Source organism: Colobus angolensis, unplaced genomic scaffold, assembly GCF_000951035.1.
Source record: "Colobus angolensis palliatus isolate OR3802 unplaced genomic scaffold, Cang.pa_1.0 Scaffold512, whole genome shotgun sequence".
In the NCBI taxonomy this organism is placed as follows: Eukaryota; Metazoa; Chordata; class Mammalia; order Primates; family Cercopithecidae; genus Colobus; species Colobus angolensis.
In genome coordinates, this window is record NW_012118622.1 from 251,533 (window position 1) to 261,642 (window position 10,110).

Here is a 10,110-nt window from a genome sequence, read left to right on the forward strand (position 1 = left end):
CTCTACATATTCATGATGCTGAGGAACTCTGCATGGGCTTCTTGGATATTTGCATGTCTTCCTTGGAGAAAACTCTATTTTAATCCTTGGTTCATTTTTTAATTATGTTTTTGGGTGTTTGCTGTTGTTGACTTGTAGTTTTTCATGTATTCTGGAAATTAATTTCTTATCGCTCTTAAAATTTGCAAATATTTTTCTCATTTCATGGGTTGCCTTTTTACTTTCTTGATAATGTTCTTCAATATATAAAAGGTTTTGATATTTATGAAGTCCAATGTATCCATTTTATTTGTTGCCTATGCTTTCGTTGTTACAACCAAGAAATCATTGTGAAATCCAATATCATGAAGTTTTTCTCCTGTTTTCTTCTAAGAGTTGTATAGATTTTGCTCTTACATTTAGATCTTTGATCTATTGTGGGTTAATTTTTTGTATATGGTGTTAGGTAAAGGTGCCACTCATTCTTGCCCTTGGATATCCAGCTTTCCCAGTATCATTTGATGAGAACGCTGTCCTTTCTCCATTGAACGATCTTGGCACACTCGATGAAAATCATTTGGCCATATATGCAAGTATTTCTTTCTGGGCTCTCTGTTCTATCTCATTAATTTCTATGTCCTCCTTTATGCCAGCACCACACTGTATTGGTTACTGGGGCTTTGTAGTAAATGCTGACATCAGGAAGTGCGAGTCCTCCAGCCTCATTCTTTCTCTTCAAAGTTGTTTGTCTCTTTAGAGTCATAAGATTCAATACATATTTTAGGATGGATTTTTCTTTTACTGCAAAAATGTCAGTGAGATTCTGATAGGAATTATATTGAATCTGCAGCTCATTTTGGGTGGCATTGTTCTCCTGATAATAGTGAGTCTTCTAATTCATGAAAACAAAATGTTTTTCATTTTATTGATGTCAACATTAGGCAATATTTTATGGATTTCAGGTATAATCATTATACCTCTTTGCTTAAACTTATTCCTAAATATTTTATTCTTTCTGACATTAATACAAATTAAAATTATTTTCTTAATTTCCCTTCAGATTGTTCATGGTTAGTGGGTTGAAATACAACTGATGTTTGAATGTTGATTTTGTATTGTGCAACATTACTGAATTCATTTATTAATTCTAATAGGTTTGTTTCATCTTTAGGATTTTCCACATGTAAGTTCAAGTTATCTGTGAACAGAAATAATTTTACTCCTTTCTTCCAATTTGAATGTCCTTTTAAAAATTCTTGGTTAATTTTCCTGACTAGACCTTTCAATACTACATTGAATAGAATTGTCAAAAGCAGCATCCTTGTCTTGTTCCTGCTCATACAGGGAAAGCTTTCAGTCTTTCTCCATAGAGTATGATATTAGCATTGGGTTTTTCACATATTGCCTTTATGCTGAAGTGGTTTCCTTGCATTCTTAGAATTTTTTTATTATGAAAAAATACTGAATTTCATCAAATACTTTTATTGATTCAATCTTATTACTGATTATAGTTCTATTCATATTTTTGTGTTTTTCTAGGAATTTGTCTATTTCATCTAGGTTATCCAATTTATTGGCATACAATTTTTTACAGTACTTTCATAATCATCATTTTATTAGAATTAGTAGTAATCACTTCACTTCATTTTCTTTTTCTTTTTCTTTTTTTCTTTTTTTTTTTTTTTTTAAGAGAGACAGAGTCTCTCTTTGTAGGCCAGCCCTGGCTGAAATACAGTGGCATGATTATGGCTTACTACAGCCTCAACTTCCTGAGCTCAAGCAATTCTCCTTCTTCAGCCTCCCAAGATACTAGGACTATAGATGCCTGCCACCATACCCAGCTAATTGGTTTTTAAATTTTTTTGTAGAGGGAGGGTCTCCCAAGGTTACCTATGCTGATCCAAACACCTGGCCTCAAGAAATCCTCCCATTGTGACCTTCCAAAGTGCTAAGATTAAAAGATGATCCACCACGCTTGGACTCCATTTTCATTTCTGATTTTAGTAATTTTAATCTTCTCTCTTTTTTTCTTAGTCAGTCTAGTTAATGGTCGTCAATTTTGTTGATTTTACTTTGAAGAATCAACCTTCGTTTCATTAATTTACTCTATTCTTTTTCCATTCTCCATTTATTTTTATCCACTCTAATCCGTATTGTGTCCTTCAATCACTGTGCTTGGGTTTAGTTTGTTCCTCTTTCATATCCTGAAGTATGAGAGAGCTTGCTTCATACCATTCTTTTAAAGGTTTCATGCAGTCAATGAAACAAGATGCCACACACAGACGAACCAATGTCAGCAGCTATATTACTACCATTATCATTAGCCTTGAGGTCAAATAGTTCTAGAATCAAATCTGAGATCCACCTATTACTAGTCATATGACACTAGCAGAGATTTTACACTACTGTAAGCTTGTGTCTTGTCATTGGCAAAATGGAAATAATGTCTACCTGACACGGTTACTGTGTGAATTAAATGAGGTACAGGTAAAGTATTTAGCACAAGACCTGGCACATAGGACTTGCCCCTCAACAGTACCTAATTCCATATATATATATATGGAAAAAGGGGTACCACATAAAACACTAGGACATGGCTACTGACTACTTGTGGGAGAGAAAGGAAAAAACTAAGTGCAAAGAATCATGCCTGGTATGTTACATTTTACCAACTGAGATGCATCCTGGTTGGGATTGGACATATGAGATAATTTATCATGGAAGATACCTGTGAGGGAATGTGGGGCAGGAATGAAGATAGTATGGGAAAACCCACAGACCCTTATGCAAAACTGACTCCTATGTAAAAGAAAGAGAAAGGAGTTTTAGGTATCAATGCAGTTCTAAGAGAGTTTTTGCAAGGCCAATGGGGAATCCTCCAACCAGTCACCCATTAAAGTTAAAGAGAGCCTCAGAGAACTGGGCTTGCTTTCAAGCCCTTGCTGGGAGCCTGTGGGAAGGAAGCTTTCTGTGCAAAGGAGGTCATGTATTTGAAATGCATTGACCTGGGCCTTCTGTCAATCAGGTCCCTGCCATGGAGACCTGGCAGGGTCTCATTCATAGCTGTCACCACAGTGACACTGAGAAAAAGATGCAACCATGAAAAAGTGGAAAGGTCTAAAGTTCTAATGACAAAGAAAATAGCTATCAGCCTTTCTCACATCTGAAAGTTTTCTGAAATATCTGAGTACAGTAGAGAATTGACAGAGGACTGATCGCCAACCTAGAAACTTGGTAAGAGGGGAAAAAAACTGCAAGAATATAATCATCTCCCATCAACTTTCCAACAGAAATAATGTATTCCTTGAAGAAACAGTTATACAGTACCTCATGTTACATGCTTGTTCCTGAGGCTTCCCCCTGTAAAATAACATCACCTCCATTCCTTCTTTTCTTTTCTTTCCCATGACAGCTCCTTCAACAATAGGACGTCCATCCGTGGGTTAATTCGATGTAGCAGCCGTGATGTCATTTCTGTATTTCAGGAAGACTGCCAGGTATGATGGCCTTTTCTCTTGTCCTGTTTCCTGCAGAGCTGACTGCCATGCTTGGTAGAGGAAAAAGACTTATTTGCCTGTATCTGGGACTGGATCTCCTCCTTCCCCACCAAACTCCTGCTTCTCAGCACTAATTCCTGTAATTCCCTTTTTCCCTGGCCTTTATGCTCCCTGTACCCCACTGGCTTTTAGACATAATTATCTCCGGCCTCTGCTCATTTGTTTCTCAGATTCAAATGAGAAACACAATTTCACCTTATGAAACCCTCTTCATTATTTTTCACATCTCTCCATACTGTAATTCTCTCCATCCCCATAAAGCTCAATCACTTCTCAAAGTGATGCTTGAATTCTTGTCTCCAGACTTTGAAACCTTCCTTGCATAGGGCTGCCTCATTACCTTTCTAAAATCTAGTTAATTCATTTAATCAGGAATCTCCAGGCATCTACTCTAGCCTATTTGGTAAGTTCACATTTCTTGTGTTTACTAATCCTTCTCACTTCCTTTATCTCTACTTCCTAGTACAATTCCTCCATCCTAATTAGAACTGTCTTCCTAACATCTCTGCCCCTTCACCCACGTAGACAAAACATTCTTAGTTCCAATGCTATGCCTAAAAACAAGGTGAACTCCCCTCCACCATCTGCACTACAGACTTAACCACACCCTTCATCACAAGTAATCTCTGACCTCATGCAGAACAAAGACTTTAGGATTAGCCTTTGAACCTGAGACTCAGAACAAAACCTATGTGTGATTGAGACCTTTTCCTGATGACCAATTCACGTGTTTCAAAAAGATACAGAAATGAAGAAGGCAAGGTCCCTACCCCAGGGGACATAAAGCCCAGGATGGGAAATGAGACCTGAAAATAATCATGATACCAAAATAGAAAAAAAGTGAAGGCCACAAGAAACCAGAGAAATCTGATGGGAAATATAGCTACACATTGGAATCACTGGAAAATATTTTTTAAAGTGGATGCTCAAGTCCCACGTATTAGTTCCAGTTTAAAGGTCTGGCGAGGGACCCAGGCACTGGTAATTTTTAATTCTTCCCTGACACTATAAACACATAAAGAGGATGGAGAACTCTTGTTGTCATAGGTAGAACTTAAAACTAAATCAATGATTTTCAGGTAGAGGTACTGGCATAACCTAAGGACCTTTCTCAATGTACATAAGACTATACTTTTGGCCCTAATTATTAATGAGCTACATGAAGAATTCAGTAATCCAGTTGGGAAACAGAAGCTGAATGGAAAAGTCACCTTATTTGATATGTTAAAACATATATAAAGCATTTTCAAATGAGTGATAAGTGATGCTAAACGTTCTTTAAATAAAATTTATGGGAATGTTAATAATATGAGTGTTCCAGACTGGGCGCGGTGGCTCACGCCTGTAATCCCAGCACTTTGGGAGGCCGAGACGGCAGATCATTAGGTCAGGAGATCGAGACCATCCTGGCTAGCATGGCAAAACCCCGTCTGTACTAAATATACAAAAACAAAATTTGCCAGGCGTAGTGGCAGGTGCCTGTAGTCCCAGCCACTCCAGAGGCTGAGGCAGGAAATGGTGTGAACCTGGGAGTCAGAGCTTGCAGTGAGTAGACATTGTGCCACTGCACTCCAGCCTGGGAGACAGGGTGAGACTCCATCTCAAAAAAATAAAAATAAAAATGAAAAAATTTTAAAAAATTAGTATTCTAAAAACTATATGAAATTTCTGGAAATCGAATATGTTATCAGTCATAGTGTCATATGCCACGGAAGTAACTAGATTTCTATGTGAGCTGTGTCTTTACCATAATCAACCTAATAAAAATCTCATTAGATTTTTAACCATAGTCATTTTAAATCTTTGTCATTCCCAGACAGTTGCTTTGATTCTTCCTTGAGGAATTTATAATCAGCTACAATCCAAAATTGCTTTTTCTTTGAGGAGATATATGGAAAAGACTCTGACAACGACTCTTGAATACAAGTTTCTGATAGCTTCAAGATCATACCACTGGACTCTCTGAGAACTTTCAAAATTTTAATGAACAGTTTGATAGCTTCATAAAATTCAAGGCAAAGAAGAAAAAAAACCTCAGTTTTATTGGACTAAATAATCAAAATGATAATGTTTTCATAATTTTTTATTTGAGAATGTGCTGATTCTTTGAATGTTTTAATCTCCAGATTTATGAACTTTCTCTTTTAAGCTATTTATACTTTACAGCAATTTGGTAAAGTATACTTTTGTAAACAAAAATGGAACATTTGCTTTGGCTCTGAATCTGAGTGCCCCAGAATTGGGAAACTATTCATGAGTATTCGTATGCTTATGGTAATAAAGCTATTTGCACAAGTTCAGTAAGAAGCTACTCTCTTTATAACAGGACACATTTGAAAACATTGATTATATTACTAAGGCTTTGACTGGGATGTTCTATTTGAGAATATACACAAAATAAACAAATAGGGAATGCAGGCAAAGTCTGAAGTTGGCCATGGTTTGGCTTCCTAGTCTCAAGAGGTTTTTGAAAGTTTAATCTGAGAGTCTTATAAAACTTCTAGCAAAGCAAAGTTTAAAAAGATCCTCTGTGGTCCCTTGCTACTGTTGCTGCACTTAGGTAAAAAATCTAGGCAAGTTCGGTGAGACTCAATCTATTTTGCAAACAAATTCATCGTACCGGAATTATCCTTGGTAAAAATAGAGACCCCTATATAGAGACAAATTATTTTGAAAATAAAAACTGTAGTACACCTGTTACCATATTGAACCACTGTTTATTATCTGTGGGTATTTATAATCCATTGGTAGACTGGACTGGACCCTGAATTCTTTTAGTTCTTCCAATTAAATTTTCTCTAATGAAATCACTGAGAACAAGAACAGCTCTGTTCCTGAAGCCATACAAGCTAGAGGTGGACAACTCAATGTAAATTTCACGGGAAAACCCTCATGTCTGAGGTGTGGGCCCTTCAGAGCTCACCAAATGTTCAACACCATAACTTAGAGACACTTAAATTGCAAACCACGACAGCAAGTTGATGACTTTACACTGTGGACAGCTTTTCTCAAGATGTCAGAACAAGACTATCAATCATGGTGAGACTCTTACCTCTCTTAATTTGTCCTTACTTATGCCTGTCTCCTTTGCTTTCCAGAATAATGCTGTACCTAGAATTTCACAAGAAGTAGCTTCTGAGAGTAAGTTAACAGTGTCAGATATATCATGTCAAAAACACTTTTTTTATTTAAAATGGAGTTCCTGTCTTGTTGCCCACACTGGAGTGCAATGGCACAATCTTGGCTCACCACAACCTCTGCCCCCTGGGTTCAAGTGATTCTCCTGCTTCAGCCTCCCTAGTAGCTGGGATTATAGGCATGCGCCACGACACCAGGCTAATTGTGTATTTTTAGTAGAGACATGGTTTCTACATGTTGGTCAGGCTGGTCTCGAACTCCTGACCTCAGGTGATCCACACGCCTTGGTTTCCGAAAGTGCTGGGATTATAGGTGTGAGCCACCACACCTGCCCCGCACATTTTTATAGAACAAGAGATCCTTTAGTCCACCCAAAAACTGCCCTTAGCTGCACCTTTAACTCAACTTTTTCCTCAAATGTATGGATTTCTTTTTAGGCTTCTACTTCTATACTTGCCTATTCTTCTCACTCCCTGTTTTAACTTAACATAGACATGAAATGCTAGAAAATAGAATTGCTCTCTACCAGCTAAACAAGTGGGAGCCGGTGCAGTTTCTGACACTTCTTGTTGCATATGGATAAATACATCAGGTATTATAGAGACTCAGTTGTAAAAATCAAATAGTGTGCTGCCTGGTTAAAATGACTAGACTCTTCTGGCTTCTTCTTTAATCTATTTTATTGTAGTTGGTTTGTATCTTGCCTAAGGTGCATATTCAAAACTCTTGATATTTTCATCCTGATAGTCATACTGGTAGTCTCCCGCATGTGGTGCAATCTACAACATTTTTATTTGCGTGCAAATATTTGTGTGCAGCCATCCTTCAAATATCAAATTGTTTCTCTTGGGCTGGAATTCAAAAACTCAAGAAAATGTGTGGTTGATGGGCCGGGTGCAGTGGCTCACCTCTGTAACCCCAGCACTTTGGGAGGAAAAGGCAGGTGTGTCACAAAATCAAGAGATCCAGACCAGCCTTGTCACTATGGTGAAACCCTGTCTCTACTAAAAATACACAAATTATCTGGGTGTGGTACGTGCACCTGTAGTTCTGTAGGGAGATCCCCTGAAACTACTGCAATGGAATAAAAGATGAAATGTTCCTGATTATTGTAAATACAAAATTGCATGCAGGATTGTGTAAAGACAATGCCAGGATGGGCTGCCAGACTGAGCCAACAGTGCGTGATGTACTTCCCCCTGCAGAGAGTTTATAAATGGACGTGTAGTCAGCGAGGTTTCACAACACCAAGATTCCTATCCCAGAAAAACAGATGTTCATAGCTCTGGGAATGGAATGCAACCCTTGTGGAGAGCCTATTAATGGACAATTGAGGGGCACCTGTTCATATGGATAAGACAGGGTTTTAAACGCACTTATCTTGCCACGGCTCTTCTAGGTCTCTTTAGGGTTTAGGCATACTCCCTTCTGATAATTTTTTGGTTTAACCAGTTGTCTAGCTACACGTCCTGTTTCTATTGATTGTTTGCAACCAGCTTTTCCTGCAACTGTTACTGCTGATTAATATCTTGCTAGTCATAGAATATAGATAAACTATGTTTCTGTTTTACAGCTGAGTTAGAAATTGCTGATGCCCACACTATGTTGTAAATTCTTATCTCTGTATACTGTACTTCTGCATACTGATGTTACGTTAAAGAATTACTTCATCCCCATGTGACCATCTCACCTCATAATCAAATGACTCTGACTCCCTCATTAACCTACTACTGCCCTCACTAAATTTAATAATCAATGCTGGTATGTCCAGTGTATTGGTGGCATCACAGGACCAGAAGGCAATGACCCCGCTGGACCCAGCTTTCACTATCATGTGTTTGTGTTTTATTTCTTGACCTGCCAATCCACCTGGGAACAAAGAAAGAGGCCTTTGCATTGTGGGCTGCTGGACAGATTCCACAATATAATCCCAGCTACATTGGATGCTGAGGTGGGAGAATCACTTGAACCCAGAAGACAGAGGCTGTAGTGAGCCGAGATCATGCCACTGCAATGCAGCCTGTGCCGCAGAGCGAGACTCCATTCAAAAAAAAAGTAAAGGGGGGAGTGGCGCCAACATGGCAAAATAGGAACAGCACCAGCCTCCAGATCCCAGGGTGAGCAACACAGAACACGGGTGATTTCTGCATTTCCAGCAGAGGTACCAGGTTCATCTCACTGGGGCATCTTGGACAGTGGGTACAGGACAGTGGGTGCAGCCCAACAAATCAGAGTGGAAGCAGGGTGTGGTATCGCCTCACTTGGGAAGTGCAGGGGGAAGGGAAATCCCTTTCCTAGCCAAGGGAAACCATGACACACAACACCTGGAAAATCAGGTCACTCCCATCCCAGTACTGTACTTTACCAAGGGTCTTAGCAAGTGGCACACCAGGAGATCATATCCCGCACCTGGCTCGGAGGGTCCCATGCCCATGGAGGCTCCCTTATTGCTAGCACAGCAGTCTGAGATCTAACTGCAAGGTGGCAGCATGGCTGGGGGAGGGGCACTTGCCATTGCTGAGGTTTAAGTAGGTAAACAAAGTGGCCAGGAAGCTTGAACTGGGTGGAGCCTGCCACAGCTCAAGGAGGCCTGCCTGCCTCTGTAGACTCCACCTCTGGGGACAGGGCAGAGCCAAACAAAAGGCAGCAGAAACCTCTGCAGATGTAAATGTCCCTATCTGACTGCTTTCAAGAGAGTAGTGGTTCTCCCAGCATGGAGTTTGGGACCTGAGAACAGACAGACTGCCTGCTCAAGTGGGTCCCTGACTCCTGAGTAGGCTAATTGAGAGACATCTCCACTAGGGGCAGACTCACACCCCACAGCTCACAGGGCGGGGTACACCTCTGAGATGAAGCTTCCAGAGGAATGATCAGACAGCATCATTGTCTGTTCAGCAATATTCACTCTTCTGCAGCTTCCACTGCTGATACCCAGGCAAAAGTGTCTGGAGTGGACCTCATGCAAATTCCAACAAACCTGTAGCTGAGGGTCCTGACTGTTAGAAGGGAAACTAACAAAAACTGAAAGGACATCCACACCAAAACCCCATCTGTACATAACCATCATTAAAGACCAATGGTAGATAAAACCACAAAGATGGGGAAAAAGCAGTGCAGAAATGCTGAAATTCTAAAACTCGGAGCGCCTCTCCCCTTCCAAAGGAACACAGTTCCTTGCCAGCTATGGAACAAAGCTGGACAGAGAATTACTTTGACGAGTTGAGAGAAGAAGGCTTCAGACAATCAAACTTCTCCGAGCTAAAGGAGGAAGTACAAACACCCAGCGCAAAGAAACTAGAAACCTTGAAAAAAGATTTGATGAATGGCTAACTAGAATAACCAATGTAGAGAAGTCCTTAAACAACCTGATAGAAATGAAAACTATGAAATGACAACTACGTGACAAATGCACAAGCTTCAGTAACCTACTTGATCA

General features: G+C 39.7%; 1 pseudogene across 1 annotated transcript in view; it reads left to right on the top strand.

Annotated features, from left to right (window-relative positions):
• LOC105525020 overlaps positions 1 to 5,373 on the top strand; it is a 24,498-nt pseudogene extending 19,125 nt beyond the window's left edge. Inside the window, exons 7-8 of the transcript XR_001003846.1 lie at positions 3,392 to 3,476; positions 5,353 to 5,373. The product of XR_001003846.1 is annotated as a putative pregnancy-specific beta-1-glycoprotein 7 (transcript). The remainder of the gene's footprint in view (positions 1 to 3,391; positions 3,477 to 5,352) is intronic.
• The last annotated feature ends 4,737 nt before the right edge of the window (positions 5,374 to 10,110 follow it).